This window comes from Mustela erminea, chromosome 19 (genome assembly GCF_009829155.1).
Source record: "Mustela erminea isolate mMusErm1 chromosome 19, mMusErm1.Pri, whole genome shotgun sequence".
NCBI classification, from domain to species: Eukaryota; Metazoa; Chordata; class Mammalia; order Carnivora; family Mustelidae; genus Mustela; species Mustela erminea.
In genome coordinates, this window is record NC_045632.1 from 59,382,054 (window position 1) to 59,402,242 (window position 20,189).

At 64.5% G+C, this 20,189-nt stretch overlaps 1 protein-coding gene across 1 annotated transcript in view; it reads left to right on the forward strand.

Annotated features, from left to right (window-relative positions):
- Positions 1 to 20,189, forward strand: part of ZNF469 (zinc finger protein 469) — a 182,095-nt gene that overhangs the window by 76,145 nt on the left and 85,761 nt on the right. The window contains exon 3 of the mRNA XM_032323455.1: positions 5,774 to 5,849. The gene's annotated coding sequence lies outside the window, so the exon portion shown is untranslated. The remainder of the gene's footprint in view (positions 1 to 5,773; positions 5,850 to 20,189) is intronic.

Genomic DNA, 20,189 nt, shown 5'->3' on the forward strand with positions numbered 1-20,189 from the left:
ATTGTTGTGGCTCTGGAGGGAAGGAAGGGGACCCAGCGACTGTCCAGGGGTCTGTCGGGTCCTCTTGGCCTGGCGATGGGTGGCACCTGTCCTGGGACTCAAGTGGTTCTGGGTGTGGCTCTGGGTGTTATCGGACCCCCGGGCACAGAGTCCCCTGAGCCCCCACCTGGGACACTGAGCAGGCTGCGCCCCCGTCCACTTAAAGCCCACAGGGGCCTCTGTGCTGGGGACCAAGCTGCGGGGCCCTGCGGCGGCCTCGGCCCCAGCCTCCCTGGATTTCCACCGCCGCTCACGTGCTCTCCCCAAGCCTCACCCTCAGGCTGGTCCTCCCTGAGTGTTCGCAAACCCCCTGGAAGAGCTGTGCCTCGAACACCTGGCACCCGCCACCTGCTTCTGCCGTCGCCGCCGGGCTGCAGCGTTGACTGTCCCGTGTCCGTCCCTGTCCCTCTGTCGGTCCACCTGCCCCCCCCCCCCCCCGCTGTCTTCCTGTGGGACCTGTAAGTCTGTTCCTCGCCTGGGGGGACCTGCTTGTCTCCCACCGGGGCAGGCGTGTGGGTCACCGCGTTCTGTGCACCACGGTGCTGCCGACACAGGTGCCCGGGCTCGTCCTCCGCTCTCCCTGCCCCAGCCCCGGGCCCCGAGTTCTGCCCCCCCAGGCCCCCGTGGCAGGGTGTTTTCTAGCATTTGAAAGTAACTTGCAAACATCCGGACTCGTCACCCCCAGATGCTTTTGTGTGAAAACCATCGGCCAGAGTTGGCACCTGCTCGTGGTTCTCTTCTGGAGGCGAAGTGAGCACACAGATGGGAAACCCGGGTCTTAACAGGGCTCTTGGGTGAGTTCTGACCCACACACCCAGCCAGCCCCCCCGTGGAGATGGAGGCCGTCTCTCCTGCATGAAGCCGCTCGGGGCTGTTGAACGCGCTTGCCCGCCACCCGTATGCCCGAGGCCGGGAGTCTCACCAGACCTTCCTCTTCTCTGCGCCCCGACACCCACGTCCCGAGACTGCAGCTCCTTCAGTGCCCGCGAGGGCGGGGGGCTGACGTGGGACCGCTCCCACTTCTAGCAAGCTCCCAGGGGGCCGGTGCCGTTGGTGTCGGGACCCCATTTGGAGAGTCACGGCCCTAAACATGGCTCCTAGCCAGTGCTGGCCGCCGAGGGCAGCCCCCAGCTCAGAGCAGCCCTGACCCTCCAGGGAGGAGAGCCCACCCTCCAGCCCACCACGATGGGCCCCCCGAGAAAGGAACAGCCAGCACACTGTCTCCCCGACTCGGGTCCCCGTCCTCAGGGTCCCCCTGCTCTCAGGTCCCCCACACTCAGGGCACCCCACTTTTAGAATCGCGAGTCGGCTGTGTTTCTCAAAGCATGACCCTGAGCCACTGAGGACCCCTGGGTGGGCCCCTCGGTAGCTTGCCTCACCAGGTGGCGCAGGAACAGGGAATCTTTATGTTCAGGAAGCCCTCCCCGCCGCTGCCGGGGTCTGTCCCTGCCCTCGGGACCCCGTCTGGAGCCCCGTCGGCTTGGTGGGGTTGTTGGCATTCGGTAATCCGGAGGGTGGATGCGGCGGTGAGTGCGGTGTTTGCACAGAGCCCCACGCCCGGGCGCAGTGTCGTCTGTGTCCTGGCGGGTCGCTGCGCCCATCTGGGGGCCGCTGTCCTGTCCCCCCCGGTGCTGCCCCCCAGCTGCCTCTCTGGATGGACAAGGCGCTGGCAGAGGAGGTGGCCTTTCCTGTGGCCCCTGACGGGCCGCGGCTCACGAGTGGTTCTCTTGGCCTCATCTGCGCCAGGACGTGAGGACACCTGGGCATGGGGTCACGCTAGAGACGGCAGGACATCAGCCCCACGTGCGGCGAGGACCGTGCTCCCGGCCTCCACTGGCTGTGACTCTGCGGACGCTGAGATGACCCGATGTGTCCCAGCCGCACCCGAATGGCAAACCCCGAGCTCTGGGGGTGTGTGCACACCCGTGTGTCTCTCGCTCACTTTCGGCCGGCGTTTGCCCGCTCCTTCTCCTTGTGCCTTCCCGGAAGGAGGGCCGGTTGCCGGGTGGGCCGCATCGTCCCGGGAGGCCCGAGCGGAGGGTGGCCGCGGAGCCCTCCGGCTCTGAAATGGGGCTGACGCCTGGGCCTCGCACATCCCTTGGCTCATCTGCTCCGGTGTTCGGCCCTTCTGGCGTGGTCCCTGCCCAGGGCTGGGATCCGCTCTGTCCCTGACTTGCTGTGTGTCTTAGGGCGAGTTGCTTTTCCTCTCTGAGTCCCAGGGGCCTTCCTCGGTCGGATGAAGAAAATAACAGAACCTGCTTCACAGGGTTGCTAGGAGTCAGTGAGACACGGCCGCACCGGTCCCTGCCCAGGGCTGGCTTCCAGCAGAGCTCCACAGTGCAGGACGCTGTCATCTTGGTCACCGTTACTAACAGCGGGCCCGGTGGTTGCTGTGACAGGGTGGCCAGAGCACGCGGGGACGAGGGACGAGCATGCCTCATCACCGGGGTTGGCGGGCAGGCGAGGGGCTCAGGCGGCTTCAGCCGTGGGGACAGCAGTGCAGCTGTGGCCGGCACAGGCGGGTGGTGCGGAAGGGCAGCTGCCGCCCGGCGGGACCAGGTCTAAGCCCGAGGGAGGGGCGCAGCTGGGGCTGGCCCAGGCTCACAGTCGTGGGTGGACGAGTGAATGGCGTGGCTCGTGGAAGCCGCCGGGTGCGATCGGTGTGAGGGTGTGTCAGGGAAAGACCCGCCTTCACAGGAAGACCGTGGTGGCTCTGTCCCTAACGGCGTCTCCTCGACACACGTTCATCCAATGAGGGTTTTTAGGAAAAGACAAACACCGCAAAACAATAATGGGCAAAAGCATTGAGCATACATTTCACAGAGAAGAAATCCAAAGAAACAGCGAATGCAGGAAAAGTGCTCCATTTCCACAGGAAATATAATAAAAACCCTCGTGAGATATGCCGTCCACCCAGCAGGAAGTCTGGGGTGGCACGGCCGTGCCAAGCGTTCAGGGGACACAGAAATGTGGGACAGGTATGCACACGTGGGGGGTCTGAACCGGGAAGCCATCGGCCTTCCCTGCCCACAGCCCGGCCATTCCGCTCCCCGGGGAGGGGATGTTCCCGTTCGTGGCGCCGTCCGAACTAGCCCTGAGCTGGACCCGCCCGTGTGCGCATCGGTAAACGTGCAGGTGAACCATGGTCACGCGGAATCTGCACGCAGACACGGGCCAGTCTTGCACACAGAGCCTCTGACGTCCTTCCGCACTGGGGAGTCACCAGTGAAAAGCCGTGAGACCCCCCCACCCCCGCTCACACCCGTGAGGACGGCACTGCTGGGAGACGGACGCACGGCCCCGTGCTCTGCTGCTGGGTGGGGTCCCGTGCTCACCCTTCGGGGTGCAGCCCATGGCAAGGGAAAGCAGAGGCTCCTGTCTGCACCCCTACATTCACAGCCTTAGTTCACGGCAGCCCACAGGTGGGGACCCGTGTCCTCCGAGGGATGCGTGGGTCAGTGGACGCCGGCACACGGCAGGGCGTTTCTCAGCCCTGGAAAGGGAGGGACACCCACGCCCGAGGGCAGCACGGCAGGAGCACGGCAGGGAGATCAGCCGCCAGGAGGGCACACACGCCGTGGGCTTCCACGGACGCGAGGCGGCCAGATGCGTAGACACGGGAGCAGATGGTGCAAGTGGGGGCGTGCGCGACCGGGACAGAGCGTCCGTTTTACAAACTGAGACGTCGGGCCGTGGGGACCGTCCGTGGGGGGAGCTGCACGGCGTCGCGAACACGCTCAATGCCACCCGCTCTGCCCCTAAAAAGGTGCGGACGGGAAGTCAAATGATGCGTGTATTTTGCCACGGTTGTAAACAAGGATACTGGGGCGCCTGGGCCGCTCAGTCGGCCACGCGTCCGACTCTTGGTTCCGGCTCAGGTCGTGATCGCAGGGTGGTGCGATCGAGCCCCGCGTCGGGCTCCGCACTCAGCCAGGACCCTGCTGCGGATTCTCCCCTCAGCCCCTCCCCCGCTCACGCTCTCGCCACGGTAAGTCGATAAAAATGCCGACGCTCCTGAGCGTTCGGATGAATGACGGAAGCCACTCTGCGCACCCCAGGGACATTGCCCCACGGAGCACCCGGTCCGCGTCCCTCAGGAGGTGGCCTGGCTGGGTGCTGGGCCCACGTGGGGCCCTCGGCATGTGCCCACACTGCCTGCTGTGAGCCCCTTCTCTGCGTGTCCCTTACACGCGGGGACCGTCTCCACGTGGACGGCCTCTCACGGGATACGGGCCATGGCTTCGCAGAAGATGTGCCACGTGCCCTGGGTCTTACCTCGGCGGCGCGGACCGAGCACACGGCTTCTCGACCCAGCGAGGTCCCGGGACGGCACTGCAGGAAGCGGGCATGCAGGGCCCCACCGGCCCTAGGCACACAGCCGGGCTCTTTACAGATGCGCACATGCACACGCACACGCACACCAGCGCTCTCCCACGTAGAGCGTGGGAAGGAGTGAGGCAGGGGGTCTCCAAGAGTCACGTGCCCTCCCTGGGGGCCTGGGGCCTGAGCGGTGGGGCTCCGTGGAGTCGGACCCCGCTCTGTATTTGGGCTCTGAACGCAGCTCTTTTTCCGGTGCTGCTGGCGGCTGAGCTATTGCCGGACAGTCGGAGGGAGGAGAGAGCCACCGGCGTCGTGAGGATGACGTGGCTCTGACCAGAAGAGCGAGCCCAGAGTGGGGAGCACGTGTTTCTGGGGCCACTTCAGGTCAGAGTCTGTTCACAGGGCGGGCCCCGGGGAGCACCGTGGGGGCCGTGGCGTTCCGGCGACACACCTGCAGCCAGGGCTGGGGAGGCCCCAGAGCCTCCGCCACACGGCTTCTCAAGCCCCACAGCCCCCTTCCCCCGGTGGCCATCCTGGGACGGAGGCCAGCACGGCCCTTGCGGGGGCGTCCTAAGTGCGTGGCCTGAGGCTCTGAGTGGTGGACAAGGGCCGACTCCCTGGAAGCTCGCCTGGAGGCTGGGACAGAACCCGGGCTCAACCCAGTTCCGTGCCGGTTCTGAATAGGTGTTTGTCACTGTGTTGATCTCCCCACCCTCGAAGCCTCCTGGGATGTGGATGGGGACAAAGTGTCCGGTTGGCGTCCAGGTTCTTGCCATTTCCAGCGAGAGGAGATGCTGGGCAAGCTAACAAAGGGCCAGGCCAGGAGGGCAGGGGACCCCGGGAGGCACCCAGAGCACAGCTTCTGGTCGGGAGGCCCGGTGTGAGACACCGAGCCCTGGAGGAGGGGACGGTAGGGCTGGCCACCAACAGAGACCCACATGGACAAGGGTCCACCTACAGAACCCTGCCGAGGAGCCCCTCCCTGGGCAGGGGCCCTGCACAGGGCAGAGAGTGGATGCCTGTGGTGAGGGGGACAGACAGGACACCCCTCCTCCCGGGGATTCCATGCAGTGACCACAGAAGCACATCCAGTTTCTGCCCAAGTACTTGGGTGAGAAAAAGAAAGAAGGCATGAAGGGAGCCGTGCCAGGGCAGCCTGATCAGGCCGTGCCTGCAGGCGACGCTTGTGTCCGCAGCTGCCTGCAGGCGACCGCGGCACCATGGAGGGGATGCGAACACTGCTGGGTCACTGATCTGGACCTGGGGTGGGCACAGGGAGGGTGACCCGTGGGCAGAGCCAACTGGCAAGACCCCGGCCCTCCACGCCTGGGCCTGGAGAGCCGCGGTTTAAGGGCTCGCGGGTCCTGGTGCTGCTGTGGCGTGTTTTCATCTAATTCTCGCTTCTGATCCACAGAGTCTGCTGGTGACCGAGAGACAGCCGTGTGGACGGTGACCCGCAGAAGTCGCGGCTGTGATCGGGGACCACAGAGGTAAGGAGCATCCTCGCCTCTGCACTTTGATTTGGCGCCAAACCCGCTTGTTTTACTTGTTGTCATGGGTTGTACTGTCCACCGTTGGGCACCAGCGTGGGCGCACGGCCGGCGTGGGGCCGACGCGGGCCCCTGGGTCGGTCTGTGTGGACGGTGGTGCATGGTCAGTGTGGGACTAATGTGGGTCCGTGGGCCAGTCTTGTGGATGTCGGCACGTGCTCAGTGTGGAGCTGACATCGGTGCACACTTGGGACGGTCCCAGACAACAAGGTGTGGCGAGACGTTGAGTGGGTCTCAGAATGCACGGGGGGGGGGTGGGGATTGTCCTCCGCCAGGTCCCAGGGGACCGATGGGAATGGCAGAGGCCTCGCCGGCTGTGTCCGCAGGGGACAGAAGGCAGCGCTGGGGGAGTGTTGTGGACGCAGACACGGGTTAGAAATAGCGACTCTGGGTCTGCATTTCTACCCCGAAGTCCAGGCTGAGCCCGGGAGTCCCGTGGGAGGCTGGACATGAACGTGGCCGCCCCCCACTGCTCTGCTGAGAAGCCCTAGGTCGTCTCTGGGCCTGGACCGGGGCAGAGGGGCCAGTGTTGCCTGTTGCACCGTTGGCCCCTGGCGCCCACCCTTCCGCTTTCCCCGGGAAGGGGATCGTCTCCCGAAGGGCCCGCTGCCGAAGGTGCTGGGGAGCATCTGGGTCAGGTACGCGCCGGGAGCCCAGGGAAGTGGTGGGGCATGGCCGGGTCCAAGCAGAGAGCCTGGCCAGCGTCCGTCCAGACGCCACCTTCCGCCCCAAGACCCTTCTCTGCAAGCTGGTCCACGCGGCCATGTTGGCAGAGGCGAAGCCCCACCAGAAGCGCCTGACCGTAGAGATGTAAACTTCCGAGCCGTGATGGTGGGACCCCCGCTGCGGGCAGTGAGCGCTGCGGTCTACACTGTGGCTGCATCTCGGGGCCCCTGGGGGGACACGGAAGCTGTTTCCCACATCTGAGAAAACTCATCCCTGGAGAGCGGCTGCCCAGGCTCCTTTCTGATAAGGTTTGCGAGGGGCGCGGGGTGGCCCTGCGGTGCACTCCTTCCCGGCAGGCAGGCGGGTTCCAAAGCACCTTGACATTTAGTTGAAAGGGCGCGAGCTGGGCCCGTGCGATTCCGTCAGGACTGCGGCCAGCATGTCACGTCAGGAGACTCGCCGCCCCATCTTTGTTGCTAAGGGTTCAGGACGTGGCCGCACAAGTGGTCCGTTAGCCTTCGACACTCATCGGAGCGAGCGCTGAGCGGCGTGCGGGCGGCTGGCTATGTGCGGGGCTGGGGGGCACGGGCCCCGTCCTGGAGTGCCAGACCATCCCCATCCTGGTGGGATCGGGGTCCCAGTGGGCGCTGATCTCAGACCCACGGACGGGTGCACTTACAGCGCGCGTGAACCTCCCCTGCCGGGAAGCCCTCGGCAGATGCCGCACGTTGACGTCCACGTGCCGGAGCGGTCGGGGGCCGTGCACAGGGCTGTCTCTCCTTTGAATTGTACCCAGGACTCAGAGGGACCACGGGCAGCCCGGCTGTGGTGCGAGGCAGACAGGCTTGTAACGGCACCACGGACTGCGGCGGTCGGTCTGTGGACCTGCCACGCCACGGCTTCGGCGTTTCCCACTTGGAGGCCAGATGATGCCTTCAGGGTGCGGTTCCCTCTCACCTGCCCCCGAGCTCCGCTGGGGCTCCCACCGGTTGCCGCCACCCAGGGCCGGGGTCAAGGGCTAGGCACCTGTCCCTGAACCGCCCCTGTGGTTGGAGCCGTGCCTGGGCACCGGCTCCTGCAAGTGGGGGGCCTGGGGGGCTGCAGCCATGAGACGGGTAGAGCCGTGTCCTGTGGCAAGGACACCTGATCCGATAGCGCCGACTCGCAGTCAGGCCCTACGTCCCATGTCGCTCGCTTGGCCTGCAGGGGCCGCGCAACCCGGGATGCCAGCCTTTCCCTTCTGTGTCTGAACGGTCTACACACGTCACACCCGACGGTCCCGGTCTGTCGGCCGGGGATGTGATTCTTCTGCGGTGTCCGTGCCTTCGGTCCTCGGGGGTTTCATTCGGCCTGTCCTGTCCCTCCTGTGGTGGCCGGACTTCTGCCAGCCGCGGGTCCCCAGTCGCTCCCTGCCCTTCCCCACAGAATCCTCCACAGGTCGGGACGTGCTCCCTGAGCCCCGGGACCACGGTCCTGCTTCCTGACATCTGATGCTCTCGGTCGTCTGAAACCCCAGGTGCTTTCTGCCCCTGCATGTTCACCGCGACCTCCCTGGAGCCAGACCCCCACCTTCCTGGGCTGCTGTGCCCCGGGGGCCGCAGACGGCAGCGCCCCCACACCCCACCGGGTCCGGACCCTGCTGGCGGTTCGTCTGGAGCAGATGCGGGGGGGGCACCGTGTCTGCACCGAGGACGTGGCGTCCCTCGCCCGACACCCCAGTGAGCTGCTGTGCTCTTGGGAAGGAACGAAGAAATGTCCTCAGGCCCCCCCATGCTGCCCCCAGTCCCCCCACTGTGGCCCATGGCACAGGCTGCCGGAAGGCCTGTGGCCCGCTGACCCTTTACCCGTCCTGTTGCAGTAAGTTGGCCCCACTTGGGGGACCACACGCAAGGCCAGGAGAGCTGTGTGCCCCCCACCCACCCCACCCTACCCTGGCGGATACTCAGCCGGCACAGCCCGTCCCCCGCCCCCAACTTCGCCCCCGGAGCAAGCCACGCTCCTCATGCGCTTCCCGTCCTCGTGCTCTCTCCGGCGCTGCCGGCAGACCATGTCCCTGAGCCCCATCCTCGCCGCGGGGCACCAGCACGGCGGCCCAGGGGCGTCGCGTTCCGTGCCTCGCTTTAGTGCCCGCTGTTCTCCATGAGGCGAGGCTGGGGGCTGTCGGCCGCCCACCCACCGCTGTGTGCTGGTTGGTGGCGTCACCCCTCAGGGCGGCAGACCCTGCCCTCCCGCCGGTGGACACGGGGGAGCTCCCAGCATGTCACTGTTGCCGGCCAAGCCGCTAGGCATGCCCCGAGCCCGGCCGTGCAAGGGTGTGTCCAGGCACAAGTGCACGTGGACGCCGTGTGCTGGCAACCTGTGTGCACGACGGCACGGCCACGCGTGGCTCTCCAGTGGGCCTGTGTGGCTGTCCACACCCAGCAGGTGGCAGCGCTGGCCCCAGGCGTCACCGCGGCCGCGTCTGCCAGGCCCTCCTCTTTCCTGTAACAAAACGGTGGCAAACCTCAGCTTTTATTTCGTTGGCCTTTGTGGTGCACTGACACACAGCCGACGCTCAGGACAGGGGAGAGACCCTGGACCCAGGACCGTCAGGTGCCCCTCCCCCCACAAAACCCCCTCCTCGCGTAATTGTGCTCAATCCGCGGGCCGGTTCTCGTGGCCTTGGTCTCCGTGGCGCCAGGACCGTCGTGGACGGCTAACTCTCGAAGTTCCAGTGTAGACGCTGCGTTGGACCCTCACCCTCCCGCGGCCCCAGAGAGGGCCACGCCAGCGCTGAAGTCACGATTCGTGGCTGGGCGTGGTCGCCTCTGTCCCTGTCTTTATTCCACGCCGTGGCACAAGCGTCTCGGGTTTGTGTTGGTCAGTTGGGGTGGGCCGCGGGCTCTCCTGTGCACTGGTCGCTGACTCGAACTCGACTCCTTCCGGGGTGAGCGTCCCCTCCCACAGCGCCGCGCACCGCAGACCACGTTCCGCTCAGCCCCGTGAAGAAACCTCCCGGACCTGTCTGCCGCGCAGCCCTGACAGGCTGTCCTCTGTGCCCAGGGCGGGGGCGATGCTCTGGGAGCCTCGTGCCCCCATCTTCCCGGGAGGTGTCCCCAGCTCGCTCTCCCGTAGGAACCCCTGCTTCCGAGACCCGTCCTCCACGTTGCTTTACCCCCTTGTGTTCCTGGTGTGCGCCCTGCAGCCTCCTGAGCAGAGGGGCCTGTCTTCAAACGTGTTTCTTCTGCTCTGTCACTTGGGCTCCTTGGTGGCCAGACCCATGTTTGAGATGTCACGCGTGCCTTTGTTTGTCCCGCTTCTTGCTTAGAGCATTGTCGCGTCCCCTACACCCAACCAAACATCATCAGTCTTTAAGGCTAAATTCAACTGCCACCACCTCCAGGAAGCCTTCCCAGCTTCCTCTGTCCCGAGCCATTGCTTCTTCCTCTAACCCTTACGATACTTACTCTGCGCGTTACTCCTCTGGCGTGTGCACTCGTAGTTATTCATGGATTCAGCACACGTTTCTTGAGCAACTATTACACTGGAGGTCTCCGCAAGGGCCCAGAAACAAGCCTGCCACCAAGGAGAATCCTAGAATATCGGAGCTGGGCGGGACCCTCGATGCCACCGCACACACCCCCCATCCTACAGAGGGAGAGACGGAGTCCCAGAGAATGCCCAGGTGTCCTGACTTCCCGCCTCCCGTTCCTCCTGCGGCAGTGACTCCCGTCCGAGGAAGCTTTGTCTACACAGGGGACAGGGACGCAAAGGCATCGGTGTTACTCTACTCCGTTCACCAGGGAAGAAACCAAGACTGAGACCAGAGCCGGGGCTGAGAGCACGACGCAGCCGGGCCTTGGGGCAGGTGTCAGACTGCGGGCCAGCGCGTGCCCCGGCCTCTCTCCGGGGGCCTGATGACAGATGCCGGCGGTGACCAGCTGGCGGACTTCACGTCGGGATCTGCGGACCAAAGTCGCAGCCTCCCAGACCACACGCGGCTGCAAGCTTTCTGTGGTGGTGGGGGGGGGGGATCTCTTGCAACATCGCCTACCAGGAAATGGCTCTCTCTGGCCAAGAAACCTCACTCTGTCGTTGAAGGCCACGGGCATTCCTGAGTGCCCAGAGCCGGGGGGTGTCTCAGAACATGGCCTGGGGGCAGCCCCCCATCTGGGGACTGTGTGTTCCCAAGTCACAGCTTCCAGGCGCTCCCCCCGAGCTCAGACAGCAGCAGGGGACACGGGATGGCCATCGGCGGGGTGACTCCATCCCAGAGAGATGAGGCATTTCCTGCCGACGGGGGCCGTGGCCACAGGCTCTTCAAGCCAGCAGGAGCCCATGTGCTCCCTGAGCCCCGGCTCTCCATTTCCTCTGCAGCCGAGGGGTTTTCAGATGAAAGACAAAATTTCCTGTGCTCTTGATCTCACCGTTGTCTCTTGGCTACGTCCCGTTTCCTCTTGAACGGTGCCCACAAGGACGCATAAAGACACGTTTCTCCAGGAAAGAGGCGGATGTTGGAAGCTGTCCCCACACGGCAGGCGATGCCCCTCCCCCGACCTGTCACCCCAGGCCCGTTCCAGACTGGGTCCTCCTCTTCCTGTGGGATTCTTAAACGTCTAGGGCCCTGTCTTTTCATACGTGACCTCACCGCAGTACCCGGTGAGGTCGCGAGCACGCCCAGCTCCCAGGGTGCACGGAGAGCAGTTGTTGGTACGGGTCCCCGTCTGGCCACCGCCGCCCCCGGCCCCAGGCTGAGCTGCCCCAGGCACCCTGCCGGGTGACCCTGGTCTCACGGGGCTCGGCAGCCCACGGGTTTTCAGGCCCCCTCCGGGGAACGCGAGGACGATCGAAGGCTCGGCGGCGGGCGCTGGGCAGTGATGCCCGAGCAGGCGTCCCTATGAGAACTCCGGAACAAGACACAGCCTCTCTGGGCCTCTGCGCTCCGCCCGGCGCACGAGAGAGCCGCATCCCAGGGCTGCAGGGGACACCCGGCAGCGCCTCCCTGGAACGCGTGGCGGGCGGGCGACAGTGAAGGGCCAGACCCTCCGTCGCATCCGAGGGAGGGCGGGGACGGGCAGGAATGGGATGCTGGATGTGCGGGTGCATGTGGCGGCAGGCGCGGCCCGCGGACCCCAGTGCACCTGCACCTGCACCTGCTTGAGAAGCCAGACCCGCGCGCGAGTCCGCTGCTCTGCAGACCGGCTGTTGTGGCCACGCGGTGTCCAGCAAGCGTCCGGGACTCTCTGGTCACGACCCTAGGCCATGTTCCCCTATACCTGCCCCTCCTGCCTGTTAGAAGACATGTTTTTCTAGCTAAACTGGATTAGCATCCAGACTTACCTGGACTTGAATTCTCTGGTCACAGCCGTTCTGAAGAGCCATCCTGACCCAGCCCAGGGGCCTCAGCCTCCCTGCGGAGTGGCGAGATCGGGGCAGGGGCCCTACTAGCAGCCGGAAGCATGGGTCCCGCTTCCCTGCGTCCTTCCGCACGGACCGAGGCCTGTGGAGGGGTAGACGGATGGGGGATGGATCGGCAGATCGATCAGCAACCGGTAGACCGACTAGTGGCTTGATGAGTGGGTTGGTGGTACATGAACTAACGCATGTGTGGAAGCCCGATGGGTGGACGGAGGGATGGATGGACGGACGGACGGTGGACGGACGGACGGACGGTGGACGGACGGACGGACGGGTGGATGAGTCAGCCGATGGAGCCTCCCTTCTTTCCCTGCTTCCTTCCACTGCCCAGCGCTGTCTCCCTGCTTCCCCTGTGGTTCGGGTTTGTCCCATATTGCAAACCTGCTCATTCAATGCCCATCAAATGCCTTTTGTCCGGCACCCTGCTGGGTCCATGACCCCTACCTCCAGAAACCCCCGTCAGGTCAAGGACACAGACAAGACATACAAACTTGCATTACTGGGTGGCACGTTCTTAGAAGGAAAAGGCCACCGGTAAAGCCTTTCCTGGTGATTTGACTCCCTTCCCCCAAGGCCTCTTGGGCTCCAGGGGCTAAAAACAGGCACCTGTTTCCTCTAGAAGGACTAGAAGCCCCTTAACCTGGGCCTTTGCCACCTCTGCGGACCAGTCCTTAATAAGCACCTGTGTATCCGAGGAAAGAGCAAGGGGGGGGGGGGGGTGGCAAGCGAGTATCTGTCTGCCAGAGGTCACTTACGCAGATCTCAACACTGGGGCCATCACAGAGAAGATGGGGGCTGCGTTTTAAGGTAAACAGCATGTCCTTGTAGTGAATGAAGAACAGCTTCCCATCAAGCAATGCCCAAGCTGGTGGGGCCATCCCAGGACACAGGGACAGTGAGAGCCCCTCGGCCCCGGGATCAGCAGGGCTGCGGCCCATGGAGGATGCCCGTGGGTTTAGAGGATCCTCTGCTCACAGGTCAGCCGCGACAGCTCTGTTGCTTGTGGGCAGTGAGTAGGGTTGCCAGCGGGGAGCCTTGGTCTGCGATGCGGCCTCCACTGTGCGCCCTGGTACCGTGTCCTTGAGACACACACGGGGAGGGGCCCAGAAGAGGCCTGGCGCGTCCACCTGGCCCATCACTGCGCGCTGTGGTGCTGGGAGGGCTCGAGCCAAGAGACACATTTCTCCAGGGGAGCGCTGGTGCCGACATGGCCGTGCCTGCCTGTGGGACCCGGCAGAAGACACGGATTCTGTGGTCGAGGCCCCAGCGACGTCTGGCCAGGCCCGCAGCCCCGGCAGCCTGGGCTTGCTAAGCCTCACCTCAGGCTCTGCTCTGCAGAGGATATTGCCTCTCGAGGGCAGGAAGCGACCCCACCTGACGGTGCCTTCGCAATGTCCCTTCCTCGAGCTGGAGGACCCTGATGTGTCGCAACAGCCCTGAGGCCCCAGAGCAGGACATCTGCGGGCAGCTCCCAGGGCCCAGGGGCCCGGTGGCGGGGCTCCAGCTGCGTGAGGGTGGGGGCAGGGTGTCGGCTCCGACGGGCTCAGCAGTGCCGCTGTTTGTACGCAGGGACGTTTGGGTCAGACGCAAAAACACCACTGTGGAAGCAGCGCTCTCTCAGACTCGGGTCCTCAGCAAACAGCCGCCTCTTTACCTCCGGCCCATGGCCGCGCCCGGACCCAGACGCCCTCTCCTGCGTGGGGACCGTACTCCGCAGGCAGCCGGCGCGTGGTGTCGTGGCCCAGCTAGCCAAGGAGGGACCAGCAAGGGGAGGGCTGGACGGTTGCTGGAGGCCAGTGGGTGGGTCCCTGGTCTTGCTGACGGTCTACGGGCACAAGGGGTGCTTGCCAGGGCCATCGGGACGCCTCAGTGCTAAGCAGGCACCTGCAGGGGTGATGGCCCCGCATCACTGGCCCCTCCTGCCGCACACGCCCACCTTCCCTGCTGCCTCTCCTGAGCGTGTGTCCCTGGGGGGCTCCACGCGTGGCCGGGTGACCCAAGCTTGCCTTGGGTGCTGCCCCTCCCACAGCACTCAGCACGCTGGGGCAGCAGCTGTCGGACAAGGTCACCCCTGACCTCCCGTCTGTGACCTCCCCTCTCCCTTCAGCTTGGCACCCAGGAGCAAGGCCCTGCTCCGAGCGGAGGAGGGTGGGCTCGGGGCGCTGGGGACACATGGGGCTGCCACCCAGAGAGCAGATCCTCCTCTGTCTTTTCAGATTTGTAATAGGTCCAAATCCTTTAAAACTGTACCTGTAAACCGGACCTGACCTACCACCAGCTCGGCCACAGTGCCCAGCGAGGGGAACCTCAGGCTCCCCCCACAGCCCACCTTACCCCTATGGCTTTTGAGGGGGCTCTGGACAATAGCTTCTACCCCCGCCCCTGAGTGACCCTCCAGGGGTGGACCCTCCCAGTGCCCATGCGACTGTGATGCCTCAGGACCCCCTCCTGGCTCATGAAGCCAGGTGTCCCCACCCGTTCCCAGAGGGGCTCTCTGCTGTCCGGGACCCGCCCAGGAAGCCTGTTTGATTTGGGAAAAGAGCTAGTCTGTCTCCACTCTGTGGCTGGATGGTCCCCCTTGGCCCCGAGGCATCTTTGATCTCGAGAAGGTGCTGATCATTCCGGGGGCATGTCCACTGCCTGCAGAGACAGTAGGCAGAGGTGTCCGTGGCTGGACACAAGCTCAGAGCCGGGTCCCTGCACAAGCCCGTCACCTTGCTGGCGTCCGCCTGGGTGGTTGCCTCCTCCTCAGGTGGGCCGGAACCCACGCGTGGCGGAGGGCACGCGTCCTTCGGGACTCCCAGCAGTGCTTGAGGGTACCCCCGGGCCTCGTGCACGTGGGCACCGCTGCAGTTGGATGTGCCCATGGCAGGGAGGCCCGCGTCCCTGGGAACACTTTACAGCTACACCCAGCCCATGGCAGCCTCCACATGACCCCAAGAGCGCTCACTGGAACAAAGCCATGGGGAGCCTCACACGGCAGGCTTGGTTGGGGCGGGGGACACAGGCATTGCCTACAAGTGGGGGGTCACGCTTCCAGAACGTGTCTGCGGGCAGCACATGGAGGGTCTGTGGGTCAGGAACCCCCAGGTGCCGTCGGAGGAACCTCTTGGGGGGTCAGGTGCGAGTCAGTGTGGCATCCCCTCGGGCTTGGCAAGGATGGCTTTGGCTCTGCATGCCCTTTCCATGGGCCGGTGGGAAATGGGTCTCCCCCTGCACCCCCCGACCCCTCTAGGTCCCGCTCAGGGCTCAGCACCTGCCGGCGGGGGTTTGTCAGGGTGACTGTCCTAGCTGCTTCCAGGTCCTCATCTTCACGATAGCATGCGTGACGAGAGAGCAGCTGTGCCCATTCTGAAGACAGGGAAACTGAGGCTCAGAAAAGCCCACCCCCCCTCCGGCGTGCACAAGCCCAGCTCACATGTGGTTTCTCCGCAGCAGAGTGTGCAGAGAGCATGGAGACCTTGACCAGGGTGGGTCCCGGTCTTCCTGGTGGCAGAAGACCCAGGACGTCCCCGACAGCAGGGCGGGCTTCGGAAGCGGCGGGACAGAGGTCTGGCCGCGCGCCGTATGACCCGCTGTCCTTGCTGCTGCCTGGGGAGGCCCCAGGCCCTTACACAGCAGTTACGTATGTGCCCAGACGGTATTAATGGTAAAAATATTTCATCTCTGAATCTGGCGGACAGAGTCTCTCAAGATAAAGTTCATTCCTTTTTTGTTTTTCTAAGAGCAGATCTATTTAAATGTGGTGCTTCGTGTGTCTTAAAAAATCTATTTCCGCGGTTGCTTCCCTTGGCTGGGTCTGCGTGGCCCACCCTGTGGCTTCCCGGCACTGCGGCTGCGGGCCCTCCTCCCTGACGGGGGAGCGCGTCTCACCGCCTCCCTCTGCTCACAGCTGCGGACGCCCCTGGGCCCTGCCGCGGGGGAGGGGCGGGGCTCAGGGCTGTGCACACAGAAGGTGCTCACATATGCTCGCTATGTGAGACAAATGACTTCCGGACGAGAGGAGTCGGGCTCTTCCCTCTCCGGGCTCAGGCTTTCTCTGTGGAAGACGGGGCACTGGCCCTGCCCCTGGGGCCCCCGACGGCCCGCTTCCTGGGAGACCCCAGCGTCCGCCCTCCCAGTTCAGTGCGGGGGTGTCCGAGTCCATCCCCGATCAGAGTCAGCTCCCGCGGGGGGCCGCCCAGGGGAGGTTTAGCGGCCATCCCAGAGCAGGTGGGTGAGGAGGGCTCAGAGCCCCGACCCGTCCCTGACGTGGTGTGGCCCACCGGCCTCCACATGGTCTGTCCTGGCTCCAGCCTGACGGGTGAACGGTCCTTATCTGTCGGGCCAACGCTCTGACCCCGTGAGCCCGGGGCCGGATGACAAAGTCTGAAACTGCCGGAGGACCTGGGGTCCGCGTCCACAGCAGCCACCACCCCCGTGGGGCTCCTCACATTTCAGTGAATTACAACGATGCAAAGTCAACAATTTGGGGTGCCTGGGTGGCGCTGTTGGTTGAGGGTCCGAGTCTCGGTTTCGGCCCAGGTCGTGATCCTGCGGTTCCGGGGTCGCGCGCTGTGTCGGTCCTCGCCCGGTGGGGAGCCTGCTTCTCCGGCTCTCCTGCCCCTCCCCCTGCTTCTCCGGCTCTCCTGCCCCTCCCCCTGCTTGTGCGCGCTGTCTCTCTACATAAATAGATCTTTAGTTAGAGAATTCACGTCCTCAGGCTTCCTGGCTGGCTCAGTGGGTAGAGCATGAAACTCTTGATCTCAGGGTCGTGAGTTCAAAGCCCATGTGTGGGCCAGAGTTGACTTAAAGTTTAATAAATAAATTAAGAAGCACCCACGTCCCCGTCACACGGCCCACCTTCCAAGTGTCAGGACGGAAGTTCTACTGAGCGGGCGGTGGAGGCGACGGAGGCGTGTGCCCTCCTGCTCGGCACCATTGCGGGTGCCGTTGGGTGCGGGGTGGGGGCGACCCCAGTCCCCGCCGGCCCTGTGGGCCCCGCTGCCCTGCTCCCCTGAGCCTCACGGCCGGGACACTGTGCCTGCCTCCTGGAGGCATCTCGGAAGAAAATGTCCGTTGGAAGGGATCTCCGGGCGCCGGGCTCAGCCCCTTCCCCCGGGGGCACGCGTCCAGCCGGACCACAGTGCCTGTTGCCCACGGGCTGACGTCTGCCCCGCTCGTGCTCAGGCTGGAGCACAAGGTCCCGTGGGCGGACACAGGGTCCCTGTCACTAGGAGTGTGGACACTTGTCACATCCCACCCCTCTCCGGAGCCACGTCACCTCCGGGCTGTTGTGCGGGTCCAACGGGAGGCATCGTCCCCTCCTGTCCGAGGCTACTGAGGACATCTGAGAGCTGCCCACGCTCCAGCCTCCAGGCCAGGAGCGAGGGGACCCCGGGACCCCAGCCAGCAGCAGGCTCTTTGCCCCAGAAATGGGTTTTAGGGACTCCGGCTCCTCTCCTGCCAGACAGTAGGGAGGGGCGAGAAGACGCAACACGGCTTTACTTAGAACTCACGCGGCGCACAGGTCTGCGGGTTTACGTGTGCTCCCAGGGCCGTCCAGCCAACACCACCGTCGAATTCCAGAATGGTCCGGAAAGGCAGCCACTACCGGTTAGTGGTCGTGCCCCGGGGTGCGCCCGCCCGGCCCGCCCGCCCGGCCCCGGCTCCGTCTAACGCGCTCAGGGACTCCGGGGCTTCAGCCTTTACAGAAATGGGGCCGCAGAGCAGGTGGCCTTGGCGACTGGCCACGTTCTGCTAGTGTGTGTTCGAGAACGCCCGTGCCGTGGCGCATGTCAGCACCCTTGACCAGGTCTCGACAGTGAGTTTGCATCTTCGTGCACCACTGGACGTCTGGGGTCCGTCCGCATCTCGGCTCCGGGGCGTGTGGCTGCTGTGCTCGCTCACGTGCGAACGTTTCCGTGGATTGCGTCTTCAGTTCTCTTCAGCACGCGCCTCAGAGCGGACGTGACGGCGTGGGGAGCCATCCGGCTGTACTCCCAGGGGGTGTCCCCCACACCCGCCGGCGGGACGAGGGCTCCGGCGGCCCTGCTTCCCACCCACACCTGGTCTCTGCGCCTTCACCTCCAGCGGAGCTGCTGGGTGTAAGCCGGGTCTCCCCGCGGGTTCCGTGTCCCAGGGGCTCGTGCGGTGAGCGGCTTCCCACGTGCCGACCGGCCGATTACGCACCTTCCGTGGGAGAATGTCTCGCCCGATCATTTGCCCAGTTTTTCATTGGATATTCTGCGTTTTTGTCATTGAGTTAGAAGAGTTCTTTATATATTCTGGATCCAAGTCCCTGCGCAGGGAGAGGCTCTGTGCGTCGTCCTTTTACATTCCTGGTGACGACATGTGCCACACACAGTGTCATTTCTGATGAAGGCCTGTTCTTCTGTTTTTTCTCTTGTCGTTGTGCTTGTGGAGTCCGAGCGGAGGAACCGTTGCCCAACTCAAGGCCACCGAGGTTTCTTACTGCCCCCAAGAGTCTCACGCTTCCGTCTCTTATGTTTAGGCCGTTGGCCCCGTTAACTTCTGCGTATGGTGTGAGGTAGGGTCCAGTCTCATTGCTCCGTGTGCGGACAGGCCGCTGGCTCAGCACCTGTGGCTGTAAAGCCCGTTCTCTCCCCACCCAGTCGCCGGGCTGCCTCGCCAGGAGCCATGGACTATAAACACAAGCGCTTACCTCCGGATGCCCCATTCCGTCCCGCTCGCCCGTGCAGCCCACACCGTCGCGGCTACCACGGCTTCTAGTTAGTCTTGACATTGGAATGCACGAGTCTGCCAATGTGCTCTCCTTTTCCAAGGTTGTTCTGGCTGTTCCGGGGCCCTCACATTTCTGTGTGAGAATTAGGATCAGCCAGGCAATTTTGGCAAAAAAAAGACAGCTGGGGTGTGATAGGGGCTGCCTTGAATCAGAAATGGGACGTTACAGCCGTGTGGTTCTTTGGGAGATCTGGGGGAGACCCAGAGAGCCTTTCTCTAATGATGAGTTAAAACTGAAAGGTTGGTTCCTTTTATGGCCCCAAACGCACCCCCTTTCACCTCCCAGCCCCGGGCACTGCCGCAGAGAGGCGAACCAAGGCCCACAGGTGCGAGACAACAGAGCTCCACTGGGGACAGTTAGCTGCCCGCAACCACAGACCCGGCCGGAGGGGGCCACGGCCACCCCACCACCTCGGCCACACTCCTGGCTGGGCCCTGCAGGGCGATGGGCACTCAACCAGGAGACAGAAGCTTCCGTTCCTTCCTGTGACCAAGAGGGTGACTCGGTGACTGTAGAGAGGACCCAGGAGGGGCTGGGGGCTCTCGGGCTCTCCTGTGGCCACAGATGGCAGAGGCGAACACCCCCAGGCCCCCACCTGTCCCTCCTGCCAGCATCTCCGGGGCGGTTTTGTCTTGTTTATACGTCCGTCGTCCTGACCAGAGCAGGAAGCGTGGGCCAGCAGCTTTGCCCTCCGCTCCCCTTGGTGACCCTTCCAGGCTCTTACCCAGGAGATGGGGGTACACGAGTCCAGGGGCTGCTGTCCACCATGGCGACACGGACAGAGACGCGGGACACCCCCCACTAGCAGGTCTGAGGCCCGTCACCCGAACCAGCGAGCGCAGAACACGCAGGCTCACGGGGCGGCCCGTTCCCAGCCGCGCGGGGAGCCTGCCGAGGGCTGGAGCCCTCCGCAGAAGATGTGCTTCCGGTCTCTCCCGCGTGCGAGCCCCAAGCTCAGAGCCTCTGGCCTGAGCCTTCCTCTCCGTCTGGGCCGGGAGGGCACAACGCAAAACCCAAATAAGTAGACCTTGAACGGCGGGTTTGGGCAGAGTAGTGGGCTAGTGGGGCGGAGAACTCAGGACAGCGGCGACATGGACCGCCCCGGCTCACAGTCCGAGAGGACTGACTCCATCGGGGCTGAAGCCCTTTCCTCACGGGCTGACGGCCCCTCCCATCAGCGGGAGCAGAGGACCGAGAGCGGCCCCCAGCTCTCCTCCGGCCTCACAAACGCCTGCTCAGATGTCAAGGCCCCAGCCGGTCGTCACCTTCTCGTGGACAGATTTCTTTCCTTCCCGCCGAGGCGGGGCACGGCCTGTTGTGTGGAGTGTGGGTTTAGAGGGTCCTCGTGTCTGTGTGCCTCACGCCCAGTACTGCGTCGCCTTTGCACACCCACCGGCCCAGCGCGGAGCCCTCAGGGGAGGGCGGCCGGAGGAGGCTTGCCTCCCACCACGGCAGAGGGAGGAGCACACACG